The sequence below is a fragment of the Cherax quadricarinatus genome, chromosome 32 (assembly GCF_038502225.1).
Source record: "Cherax quadricarinatus isolate ZL_2023a chromosome 32, ASM3850222v1, whole genome shotgun sequence".
Classification (NCBI taxonomy): domain Eukaryota; kingdom Metazoa; phylum Arthropoda; class Malacostraca; order Decapoda; family Parastacidae; genus Cherax; species Cherax quadricarinatus.
The window spans coordinates 32,973,058-32,981,861 of NC_091323.1; the positions used below are offsets into that span (position 1 = coordinate 32,973,058).

The following is an 8,804-nucleotide window of genomic DNA, read 5'->3' on the forward strand; positions in this document are numbered from 1 at the left end:
TTTCTGTCCTGTATCATCGTAAAGTCACCACTGCTGTGACTTGACAATGATCCAAGACTGACGAAGCTTCGTCATTAGGCTCTTTTTCTAAGTGTGCTTTTATAGTGAAAAACGAAATACATCTCGATACGCTAGCCAGTCTGTCCACACCGACAGCACAGAAGCTGTATCGTGCTGAATAATTACCGTACAAATACTAGCTTCTCCCAGCGTTAGTAGTTTTAGTAGTTCCTTCAGCTCACATCTGAAGGGACACGGGTTCGTTCCCAGCACGAGGGGAAACGTTTGAGGCATGTTTCCTCCTTACACCTGTTGCTTCCCCTAGCAGTAAGTAGGTACCTGGGTGTTCGCCGACTGTTGTGGGTCGCATCCTGGGGGAAGAGGAACTAAGAACCCCCCAACAGAAATAAGCCATATATTGTGGCTTTATTACGTCATTCTGGATTACTATCCCTCTGGGTTAATAGTCACAATAAAATCCTCTACTCTTCTAGTAATTATCATTATTATTATTATTATTATTATTATTATTATTATTATTATTATTATTATTATTATTATTATTATTATTATTATTATTGTCATTGTTGTTGTTCTTATTAAATTCATGGGGAAGAGCTAAATCCGTAAGGGACAAACAGTGCCTAGGGGATGGGAGACAATCAGATCCAATGCTGTGGATCAAGAGCCCCTCAGGGGCGTCAATGAACCTCTCTTGAGTGGGTACATTCAGTAAACAATTATACCATCGTACACCGAGGGAGTGGCAGCTGCGTGTCTTTGCTTCGCCTGAAGAACAAGCTTTATCCCCAGAGGAAAAGGAAAAGCGTGAAACATGGCTGGCTTATTAGGTTTGAAGACTGTCGACTACACTATTCTCAATAAGGCTTCATATCGCCTCGCATCACCCGTTAACTACCAATCAAGAAATCTTTAATCCTGATGATTGGTATTAGGTTAAGTTAGGTAAGGTTTGTCAGTAAGCTGGACTAGTGTTTAGTCATATGATAGAGACCTTCCACTGGCTTACTCCTCCACCCCTTAAAAAATTAAGGTTATAACGTATTTAAATTCGTAGATGCATACCTCACTGTGTATGCCCTACGAGTAGATGCATACCTCACTGTGTATGCCCTACGAGTAGATGCATACCTCACTGTGTGTGTCCTACGAGTGAAATATAGATACTCAGAATCTTAAAGATGTTGGCTGAATCATTTTATATACATTTTATATACATTTATATACATTTTATGGTTGTGGTTCCGGGAAGCCTCTCCCGGGCCTTCTGAGCAGAAAAGAGGAAGTTACAATGCTACCACGACACATACAGGAAAATGAAGAATGTACTGAAAGCCAGTAGAAATTTGTAAGATTTGTCTGTCAGTTTACGTGTTCATGAATAAATCACATGTGCAACACTAGGGTATCTTTATTGTGAAGAGGTCTTGCCAACCATTGAGTTCATCGGTCCAACACAGAATAATACTGGAGAGGTGGAAGACGTGGAGAGGTAGTATAGGGTGATCAGTCCCTTGGCCTTTCTAGGAAGCTCTTTCTACATAAATATATATATATGCACATCCTCTCTCCCAAAGTAGATCTGCTCGTGACTTGATAAAGCCCACTGTGTGGGCGAAACGTTGTTGGTAAAGGATCTCGGTATACTGCACTTGTGTCTTTATCCATCTTCCTGTGATGCCTTCAGCACTGAACACTTCCTGGAAAGGCTGAGAGATTGATTACCTCAAACTACTTGGTTAAGCTTTCTACCTTCTTCAACAGATTCATCAAGGCTGAGAGACTGATTACCTCAGACTGCTTCTTCACGTTCTTCCACTGTCTGCAGTGTTATTCACAGTACTGGACTGGTGAAACTATTGGTTGGCGATACGTCTCCACGATAAAGAAACCCAAGTCTTACACACATGTCTTATTCACTTAATTGTCGCTTTTACAGCCCATTAATAAAAGAATTTAAATGTCCACATGACATAAGAAGACAATAATTGTTTTTTTCATTGATTTTGTCCGGACTGAGGGACAGGAGAGGTAGAGGAATCAATTTTCTTTTCGGAATTTAAGAATCAATGGTGAAGCATAAAATGCTTCATAACATTTACCCATCGATCACGACAACACCAGTGGCCTTCACCAGGTCAGATCACTGTCTCCAGTGACTTGGGAGACGACGACACCAGTGTCCTCCACCAGGTCAGCTCACTGTCTCCAGTGCCTTGGGAGACGACGACACCAGTGTCCTCCACCAGGTCAGATCACTGTCTCCAGTGCCTTGGGAGACGACGACACCAGTGTCCTCCACCAGGTTAGATCACTGTCTCCAGTGACTTGGGAGACGACGACACCAGTGTCCTCCACCAGGTCAGCTCACTGTCTCCAGTGCCTTGGGAGACGACGACACCAGTGTCCTCCACCAGGTCAGCTCACTGTCTCCAGTGACTTGGGAGACGACACCAGTGGCCTCCCTATATTATCAAAGGCCATCCCTATATTATCAAAGTACTTTCTCCTCTCCAATTTTAAATTGCATTATTAGTCCCGATGGCTTTATTTACAGACTATTTCATACGCTCACTAATCTTTGAAAGAAAAAATATAACACTTCTCGTTGTGTGATCTTTGTTATCCTGATGCCAATTGTAGGCTTCACGTTAGAGTTTAGAAGCTGTGACGAAGTTAGTTAGCAGCTCTTGGATTCATATTCTTACTGCTGTGTTCATCATCAGCGCTGTAGGCCTACATGCGAGTGCTAGAGACACAACTAAGCGTAAAGTCATAAATCCTAGGAATGCTACAAAAAGTGTATGCAAAATAGCAGAAGATAGTTTACTATTCTTACAGTTGGGAAGCGTTTAACCAGAAGCAGTCATACAGCGCTTGAGAAATTGAAGGTAATGAGGCTTGATCTAAAAAACAAAAAAGAGATCAAGAGCCCTTTATCAGCACCAAGGAAGGAACTAGAGCACCAACATTTTGCACAGCATTATGCATAAGCTGGGCTATCTTCTCTGCTGGGATCTCTGTGAGTTGGTATGTCTCAACTCCGTATATACTGTGGGATTTGTAATTACTCGAGTGTAAGCTTCTGTATTTGTACTGATTTCCTGAAGACAGGAAAGCAATGGCTGGGGATGGAAGCCAAAGTGAAATTCCTGGCCTTAGTGACAGGACCTTCCTGACATCTGGGTCGATGGGTATAGTCAGTCAGACTTTTGATAATAGCTAACAGCTGATAAGGCCCACAGAGATCACTGGTGATAACTGTACCTGTAGCATGGAGTGTTGTCTACTGTCCTTGATGACTGGTAACCTCTCTTCTGATAACTGTACTAACATGGAATATTGTCTACGTGCTTGGTGACTGGTAACCTCTCTTCTGATCACTGTACCAACATGCAGTGCTGTCTCCTGTTGTTGGTAACTGGTAACCTCACTATTACGTCACAAATATCCAGTCACTAATCTCTCCACACTTGGCCTGGTCGTTATTATAGACGCCTCAGCCGTAAATATCTTCGCGAAAATAATAATTTTACCAAATGATGCAAAATGAACATTATTACTGATTTTTTTTTGTTGTCCCTTCAGTTGGGGTGATGACGGTGAAGGTCTCTTGATCAAAGGATCTGGAGAGACAGCTCTTTTAAACCTCCTTTACGTAGTGCACTTTCTCGTAAATTTGTCTGAAAATCGAAAAAAGTCTGGAAGGCCTTTCCTTGTGTTATTAAGTTCTGCATACATAGTAATTGTTCAAATATATTTAACAAAAAACGGGCTATATACAGGAGCTCTATGAGAGAGCTGGTTGTGTCCACCTTCAGTCAGTACTGTTTATAAAATATCAAATATGGTTATAATCAAAACCAAAATTTTTAAAGGGGTGGATCGATAAGCCAGTGGAAGGCCTCGGTCAGATGACCACAAGCTCCAATGGCAGGTCACCATATGACTAATACCCGCGTCAGGAAACTCTTGTCCTGTTTCTCACTTCCCAAGAGTTGCATCATCCTTATGGGTTTAGCGCATATCATCTCAGAAACCAAAGTGGTTGTTTTAAGTTTCTATTGATGTACTGAATTCAAATTTTAGTCTCCATCACATAAGCTTTTTCTTTGAAATTTTATGATCAATATTCTTCCTATTTAGATTTGAAGACCCACATGATATATATGTTACATAACAGTCATAGGAAATAACATTATGCATACATTATTAAGTGTTTCATGCAATGACAAAAACTAATATTCATTAATTTCATTATATACATACATATATATATATATATATATATATATATATATATATATATATATATATATATATATATATATATAAATATATATATATATATATATATATATATATATATATATATATATATATATATATATATAGGCACGTCGAAAACAACAGGAATTTCCATACGTCATATAAACATATTTATATCACATTTTTTAGACTTTTTCGCTTGTTGATTTAAAGAGACACGTGAGCAAACATTAGCATATTTATTAGAAAACGTTTCGGTCCTGAGACCTTGATCACTTCTAAGGTCCCAGAACCAATAAATATGTCCTAGTGTTTCCTTACGTCTCTTTTTAAGCTAGTATGCCAGCATCAATTACTAAAAATTTTCGCTGTGTCCAGTACAACTCTCCCTCACCAGTGTCCAGCAGCAGTAGTCAACCATTAAACTGACCATCAGGTTGCCCTGAAATCTCTTTTCCACGATGGCCATGTCTTAGTGAAATCGTTCACTTCGGAGTTCTATTTCACAGAAACTGTCCTGGTTGGAGTAAAAACCAAGTTCAGTTCTGAATTCAGCGTCCCCAAAATTACGTAGAAACACTTGTCTGTAAACGCGACCTGAAACTTTAGTTGGCCAGTATGTCAAACCGGGCTGCCGGCGTTCATAGACCCTCGACTCAATATTATTTTTGCACTCCTGGGGAGAGAGCTAAACTGTAGGGCTCATACAGCGCCTCGAAAATGGTGGTGATCAGGTCTGGTCCCATTCCTTGGACTGGGAGCCCTTCGGTATGAAAGCATTCTTCTAAGAAGGAAAAGTTGAATCTTGGCCAAATGTGAAGGCCAAGAGCTGGCCAGTTGATTGTTCCACGTCCCGACCAGCTAGTTGGTGCACGTGTTGGCCAGCTAGTTGTTGCACGTGCTGGTCAGCTGGTTGATGTACGTGCTGGCCAGCTAGTTGTTGCACGTGCTGTCCAGCTGGTTGATATACGTGCTGGCCAGTTGGTTGGTGTACGTGCTGGCCAGCTTGTTTGTTTACGTGCTAGTGAGATCGTTTGTGTACGTCTTGCTGGCCAGCTGGTATCAGTTGCCCAGGACTGCAACAGCTGGCAGACTGAATAGCTGGCTGACGGGCCAAACTGGCTAACTGCTTGGATAACTGGCTAACTGTTTGGATATTTGGCTGACTGGTTGGATATCTGGCTGACTGGTTGGATATCTGGCCAACTGGTTGGATATCTGGCTGACTACTTGGATAACTGGCTGGATAGCTCAGTGATTGGCTGAGTAGCTTGCTGATTGACTAAGACACTTGCTGATTGATTGGCTAGCTGGCTGCCTGGTTGGCTACCTGGCTGACTGGTTGGCTACCTGGCTGACTGGTTGGCTAGCTGTCTGGCTAGCTAGCTGGTTGACTGGTTGGCTAGCTGTCTGGCTAGCTAGATGGTTGACTGGTTGGCTAGCTGTCTGGCTAGCTAGATGGTTGACTGGTTGGCTAGCTGTCTGGCTAGCTAGATGGTTGACTGGTTGGCTAGCTGGCTGACTGGATATTTCAATTTTATTTTAACCATGAGGAGGCGCAAAAACCGAAGGGGTTGTATAGCGCTTGGGGAATGGGAGGCTTTCAGGTTTGAACGAAGAAGACAAGCCCAGCTTCCTGGATCAAGAGCTCTTCACCCTTGAGGAGGACTAGTTGGAAAGTTGGCTCACTCTTTCTGGCGTGATGGTAGGCTTTTAACTGCCTGTCCAGCTAGGTTGCTGAGTAGGTAGATTGCTGTGTGCCTGGTTGGGCGGCTTGCTATCTATCTGGCTGGGTAGCTTGCTGCCTATCTGGCTAGGTGGCTTGCTTTCTATCAGGCTGGGTAGCTTGCTGTCCATCTGGCTGGGTGGCTTGCTGTCCATCTGGCTGGATGGCTTGCTGTCTGTCTGGCTGGGTGGCTTGCTGTCTGTCTGGCTGGGTGGCCTGCTGTCTAACTGGGTGGCTTGCTGTCCATCTGGCTGGGTAGCTTGCTGTCTTTCTGACTGGGTGGCTTACTAAGTGAGAAGCTTGCTATCTGGGTGGAACGCTCGTTGCCAATCTGTGTAACTTGCTATCTGGCTGAGTACTGTGCTGACTATTTAGCTGAGTAACTCGCTACCTGTCTGGGTAGGTAGCAAGCTGCCAGGCTGTATGAATAGCTTGTTGTCTATCTGGGTGGGTAGCTCGCTGCCTATTTGGCTGGCTGCCTTGCTTGCTGGCTGAGTGGCTGGCTGGCGGGACTCAAGTTATGGCGGCGTTGCGTAACTGGACGATATGACACAGGAATATCTGCCGCTGTACCAACATCAGCTTGGCTGCAGGCAGGCTTGGCTCCACGCTCATATTTTCCCACTCGGCTTCTGTTTCGAGGATTCCCGGCCTCCCTTGAGATTATATCGACAAGTTTCCCAAATTTCATTTGACTCTGGGTAACTTGAAGGTGACAGACAACAGAGGCGTTTGTTTGTTGAAGCGATGAGTTTTTGTAATTAAATAATGCAGTGTCATATACTGGCGAGGCTTGTTTTTTTTTTCCAAACGGCGTTCATACTGGCTTCTGGTATTGAGGTTCAAGGAGATTTCAAAGGAACACTCGTTCTTTAGTGCAAATTTTGAAGCGGCAGAGGAAAATGCTGATGTAATGGGGTCACCGAGTCCCTCCATATTGGTGAGCCAGAAATGACTTCAACTTTTAATTTCCTTTGGTAGGCCCAAGATGGAGTTGGCCACGGGTGCCTTGTGAGATGCCTGATCCAGGATGCCCAAGGGGTATAAGGAAGAGAGGTCCATGCTGAGGAAGGCTGGTGGAAGCAGTAAAGTAAGTGTGAGGTGGTGGTGGTGGAGGAGGAGTGGTCTTCTTGCGCTGGTTGTGAGGGCCGCCACCAGGGGGCAGCAAGGCTCATTGCCAGCCCAGACTTGATACACGGCGCTCCCGCTAGGATATACCATCAGTTATATTGCGAATGTTCCTAAATGGAGTGATTGGCCCACTTCATTCTTCTTGGAAAGAGCGTAAGTAACTGCAAGGTTTCATTGTAGTGTCGTCTTTTGGGTGCAGCATGCCGTGTTTGTGTAGAAATCAAAGACTTAAGTGATGACGAACCTTTGGTGAACCTGAGACGACCCAGCAAAGGCAGGCGGTGGTCGGCCGTCCTGCATATTATTGCAAATTTTCTCATTTGCTGACCGACTTTCTGTGATTCAAGCTCACCGATGCGCCATTGCACTTAAGATTGTTTTGTGGTGTTAATGACGTTGAGGAATCTCATGGGACTTTGATAATTTGGACTTTGTTTACGTGTCCGGGAGGAACTCGTACGGCTGGCGGCGGTGTTGGGAGGGAGGGAGGGAAGGGGGATCCGGGTGGGGGATGACAAGTGGGGGGATGAAGGGAGGGTGTGTTGGGAGGGGGAATCTGGCTTCAGTAATGCCATGTTTGTTCCCGCAACTCTTAAAAGATAAAAAGAGCAGCTACTGTCTCGTAGACTTTCATAATTTAAGTAGATTGAGACTAGTTACGGCAGGATGTATTAGTGTAAGGAGGGCTAGGGGGCAGGGAAGGGGCGCAAGGGGGAGGGGTGAAGAGGCTACAACAGTCCAGGAGTTGTTCCTGCAGGAAGTGGGCCCCTTCCACACCTACCTTGCCTGGGCATACTCTCCCTCCTTTGGACCTGTCGTCATGGCCTTCATCTCGACCTGTCAGCTTCCTTATCTGGACATGTCATCATCATCCTTACCCAGACCAGCCATCCTTATCTGAACATGTCATCATCCTTATCTGAACGTATCATCATCCTTACCTGGACTTGTCAGTCCTTATCTGGATCTTTCATAATCCTCTGGACTACTCATCGTCTGGGCCTATCACCATCTTCGTTATCCAGACCTGTCATTACGTCCTCTTCTGCAGCTCTCATCTACCCATCAGGGAAGGCTCCTTCATGCTAATGAAGGGGCTCTTGATCCAAGGAATTTGACTTGTTCTCCTCTTCCTTGGTTTGAACCCCCTATTGCCTCCCATTCCCAGGCTCTATATTTGTTTATCCCCTCAAGGAAGGCTCCTTGATGTTGGTGAGGGGCTCTTGATTTAGGGAATCGGATCTGTGCATGCTCCAGTTCCCCGAATTAAGCCTGAATGCCTTCCACATCCCCCTCCCAGGCGCTGTATAATCCTTCGGGTTTAGCGCTTCCCCCTTGATTATAATAATAATAATATATTTGTTTATCGCTTCCCACTAAATTAATTTAATCGATATAATAGAGCTATCATCTCCCACATCTCATCTCCATCGTTGGGACCTGTCATTTCTTAACTGGACCTGTCATTTCTTAACTGGACCTGTCATCCCTCATCAAGACCTGTCATCTCTCTCATCAAGACCTGCCATCTCCCTCATCAAGACCTGCCGTCTCCCTCATCAAGACCTGCCATCTCCCTCAAGACCTAGTATCTCCCTCATCAAGATCTGCCATCTTCCTCATCAGTACCTATCGTCTCCCTCATCAAGCCCTGCCA

At 44.4% G+C, this 8,804-nt stretch overlaps 1 protein-coding gene across 6 annotated transcripts in view; it reads left to right on the plus strand.

Annotated features, from left to right (window-relative positions):
* Nucleotides 1–7,161: 7,161 nt before the first annotated feature.
* Nucleotides 7,162–8,804, plus strand: part of LOC128690234 (uncharacterized) — a 73,165-nt gene continuing 71,522 nt past the window's right edge. For all 6 annotated transcript variants that reach the window (XM_053778806.2, XM_053778807.2, XM_053778808.2 and 3 more), the window contains exon 1: nucleotides 7,162–7,300. The gene's annotated coding sequence lies outside the window, so the exon portion shown is untranslated. The remainder of the gene's footprint in view (nucleotides 7,301–8,804) is intronic.